The sequence below is a fragment of the Babylonia areolata genome, chromosome 29, assembly GCF_041734735.1.
Source record: "Babylonia areolata isolate BAREFJ2019XMU chromosome 29, ASM4173473v1, whole genome shotgun sequence".
Lineage (NCBI taxonomy): Eukaryota > Metazoa > Mollusca > Gastropoda > Neogastropoda > Buccinidae > Babylonia > Babylonia areolata.
This window is the reverse complement of record NC_134904.1, coordinates 5,168,862-5,173,724: the sequence shown is the minus strand read 5'-3', so window position 1 is coordinate 5,173,724 and position 4,863 is coordinate 5,168,862.

The following is a 4,863-nucleotide window of genomic DNA, read 5'->3' as shown; positions in this document are numbered from 1 at the left end:
TTGCTAACTCACGATGTTCATTTAAGGGAAGAATTCCGGCTGTTATGTATGTTTCCTGATAGGATGCATGAGAGGGCACTCCGAGGGCAATTTTGATAGCCTTACAGTCTACACTTTGAATCTTTTGTAATAGATATTTAGGTGCACTGAAAAATATTTCTTGTGCATAGGCTATCTTAGATCTTACAAGGGCTATGGCAAGATGAATCAATGTTTTTGTATCCATTCCCCAGGGTAAGCGGCTTATAATTTTCATAAAATTAATACTTTTCCTTGCCTTTGTTAAGATGTAATCAAAGTGAATGTTCCATGTCAGTAAGTTATTATTCTAACCAGGACTATTTTTTCCATTAATTTACTGACATGCGAGGTCAAAGCAATAGGCCCTTAGCTATTTTTATTACGTTTTAAGTATTTCTGCTTTTAAAACCGGTGTGTATGTGTATGTGTGAGCAACAACCAGTCCTGTCACCTGTTTGCTGGCACACAGCACACAAGCACACAGAAACACAACACACAGCAACACAAACACACACCTCTAGAACACTGACCTATCAGGAAGAGGGCACAGTCCAACACGGAAGCCACCCAGGAGAGCTGCTGGTGGCTTGTGCTGAACTCAGTCTCCATGGGTGGCAGGAGGACCCCCACTGATAAGCTCACCCCGTCCACCACACCGGCAATGAAGCTGCAGGAGACAAGGACGACCCACATCCAGCGATCCGTATGCGCTCCCCATCGACGCTGGATCGGCTTGGACGAGTAGCACACAGAAGGTAGTGGTGTTGACGGCGAGTGTTGGTGGCTCGCAGCTGCAACTTCTTCAGCAATATTTCTGTCAGCGTCTTGAAACAGCAGACCCATTGAACGTTTGCTTCTTGAGCGCGCTGGGTTAAACTTAAAGAAACTGTCTCTGTTTCACTCTATCTCCATCTCTGTCTCTGCCTCTTTCTCTCAGTGTAGGGGGGTTATCGTAGGAACGTGAGGATGTGCGTGATTTTTGTTTTGTTTTTCGTTATTATCCTCCGGATGATCAACACAGATTCTGAATATAAAAAGACAACTTAAAATGTGTTTTTTCTATTGCCTATGAAGACGCTAAATTACCTGAAATCAGACTGGACTGGAGCATAGAAAACCTGATCCAAATCGGACCAAGTTGGAATTGAAGAAACTGATTTATTACCAAATACAACAGTGTGCTACGACGAATCCAGGTCTGCATTGAGCACAAAATATACTCAAACACCACTCCAGGCTGGATCTGAAGAACAGGAAGTTGTCATCAGTTATGACGCCAGCGCACGACGCGAAATCTTCAAAGGAGGGTCACAAAACAAAGTTGACGTCATATCTCTGCGCAACTTAAGAATTGAAAAGGGTACATATTTTTAACACCCCAAAAGAAGTGAGACAATTCCTACGATGTCAAACAATTGAAGAAGAATACCATTTCTTTAGGTAGCTGCGAACTATGCAAAGAAATTATAGAAGAACCCATACACAAAAATCGGCAAAAATACCTTCATACTGCAATAAAACCCATTCAGCTCATACTGGAAGACAAACTTATAAGAATGTATGGAGATTTGTTTATCTCTGCCGCCAGAAATGTCATCGCACGGAGAATCAAGTCAATATCTTGGGTTTTTTGGTTTTGTTGTTGTTGTTGTTGTTGTTTTAAGAATCCCTCTCCTAAATCAGTGAAAATTAATGGTTTACGTTTAAAGTTTTTATGTTTCCCAATTTTTTCCTCGTTTCATTCCATTTGATTCGTTGAAATGTTTGAATATTTGTGAAGAGCAACCCGACTGACTTTAATACACAGAAATCTGTAACGCCATACAACACAACACACTACCCTGTGTGTGTGTGTGTGTGTGTGTGTGTGTGTGTGTGTATGTGTGTGCCCCCCCTTTTTTTTCTTTTTTAAAAAAAATATCAGTGACCCAACCTACAGACCCACAAAGACTTGAACCCGTCTTCACTCACAGTACACGAACACACATACATTATTGTCGATAGGTATAGAGGTTTGCTTTTTAGTAGCAGCATGTGTCTAACTTAAAAACAACAACTGACAAACAAATGAAATAAAACATATAGAAAATTTTTTTTTTTTAAAGAGATAAACTGGATGGCACCAAACAGAAATAGCCATATACAGATTATCGAACACTCATGCATCTCCACTGCAGTCAATCAAACCGCACCGGCATCTTCCCATGCCACACACGCATACGCACAAACAATCTGTCCCTTCTCTACCCTACCCTAGCCATAACTCTTTTACATTGAACCCCATTCTACCTGCGTCTCTTCCGCCCCCCACCCCCACCCCAGCCTCCCCTACACACAGCCCTTCCCCCACATAGAACCCCTCTCCCCCCCACAACCTGCCACTCCCTTCCTTACCCTACACACAGCCTCCCTCCCCCCTCCTCCCCAGAAAGAACCTTTCTCCACCCACTTACCTTCCCTACACACAGCCCTTCCCCCACATAGAACCCCTCTCCACCCACCTCCCTTAATAATAGTATATTATAATATCAATAATGATAATATTTCATTTTTATATTGCGCTATAATTAAAGCATAAACAAGCTGTATGCGCTTTCCTTCTCTAACCTCCCCACAGCCTCGACCCCCCCCCCCCGCCCACATAGACCCCATCTCCACCCACGTCCCCTCCCAACTCTATATATAGCCCTCCCCCCCCCCCCCCCCCTTCTCCATACAACCTCCAACCACGTCCCCGCCCCACCCTACACACAGCCACCCCCCACACCCCCACAGAACGCCTCTTCACCCAGGTCCCCTCCCCCGAAACACGGCCCCCCTTCCCCCAGTCCCCCAACAAAGAACACCTCTCCACCCACGTCCATCCCCCCCCCCCCATACACAGCCCCCCTCTGCTCCCCACCTCACTCCCCCCAGAACCCCTCTCCACCCACGTCCCTTTCCCACCCTATACACAGCCCCCCTCCCCTCCCTCCTCCCCCCCCACACAACCCCTCTCCACCCAGGTCCCTTTCCCACCCTATACACAGCCCCCCTCCCCTCCCTCCCCCCTAACCTCCCCATAGAACCCCTCCATCCACGTCCCTTCCCCACCCTATACACAGGCCTTCCCCACACACAGAACCCCTCTCCGCCAACGTCCCGCCCCCCTGCCCCACCCTAAACACAGCCTTTCCCCACACATGTCCCCCCCACCCCCCCTATACACAGCTCCCCTCCACCCCTACCACCCCCTCCCCCCCCGCCACCCCTCTCCACCCACGTCCCCTCCCCACCCTATACACAGCCCCCCTCCGCTCCCCCTCCCCCTGAATCCCTCTCCACCCACGTCCCCTCCCCAACCTACACACAGTCACCCTTCCCCAACATAGAACCCCTCTCCACCCATGTCCCCCCCCCTATACACAGCTCCCCTCCGCCCCCGCCCCCCCCAGAACACCTCTCCACCCACGTCCCCTCCCCACCCTATACACAGCCCCCCTCCGCTCCCCCCCGCCCCCCCGTCCCCCGAACCCCTCTTCAACCACGTCCCTTCATCCGCCCTATTCACAGCCCCCTCCCCTCCCCTGCCTCCTCCCCCCCCACACAACCCCTCTCCACCAAGGTCCCCTCCCCACCCTACACACAGCCCTTCCCCAACACAGAACCTCTCTCCACCCACGTCCCCTCCCTATACCCTACACACAGCTCTTCCCCAACACAGAACCCCTGTCCACCTATGTCCGCGAAATTCCCTAACCGACACACAGACACAGCCTTTCCTCAACACAGAACCCCTCTCCACCCACTGGCTTCTCCCCCCCCCCCCCCCACCCTTCACACAGCCCTCCCCCCCCATAGAACCCCTATCCAGTGACATGAGCCCCTACCCCTATCCACAGTCCACCACAGCCCCAACCTGCACACTGCATTGCACCCACAGCCACCCCTGCTGGCCACGTCCTCAACATCCACACATACTGCACGATCATGTCCATGACTCTCCACTGACAAACATTACACCTGGGCAGGTTGTCCACTGCACGTGAAAAACTAATTCGCATTGATTAAACCTGAATGTGAAAGCTGAATTACATCAATCTAATCACCATCCAAGAACACCATAAAAAAAGAAGAAGAAGAAGAAAGAATGTGTAATTGCACAACTGAACGAAACAACTAAATAGATAAAAAGATAGATAAATGAATGAATGAATAGATAATTAATAAATGAATTAAACAAACAAATAGATGATTAAACACATAGATAAGTAGTTCGGTTCAATTCACTCACTCAAGGAGGCGTGACAGCGTTTGGACAAATCCATATACGCTACACCACATCATGTCTGCTAAGCAGATGTCTGACTAGCAGCATAACCCAACGCACTTAGTCAGGCCTCTTAAAAAAAAGAAAAGAAAAAAAGATAGAAAAAAAAGAGAAAAAAAAGGGGATATGCTACATAATGGAATGGATGTCACCGAATTCATCTATAGATAAATTATAAGAAATAAGTAAATAAATCTAAATATAAAACAAAATAGAAATAAGTAAACAAATAGACAAAGAAATAGAACGAAATGAAATGTAGAAAAAAAGAAGATGAAAAAAATATGAAAAGAAGAAGAAAGTATCGATCTAAGATAGATAGATATATAGATAGATAGATAGATAGATACACACTATTATGTTTGGTTTCGAATGGCATTAATTGGAAACGGATTATGTATAATGTGTAATGTTTTCCTGTAAAAAGACTCATTTATGGTTGGTCAGTTGGGAAGTCCATCAGTGTAGCCATTGACCAAATTTAGAACTGTCGGAGCAAGGACGCATGCGCAACCGGAATTGCTACAGTTCTG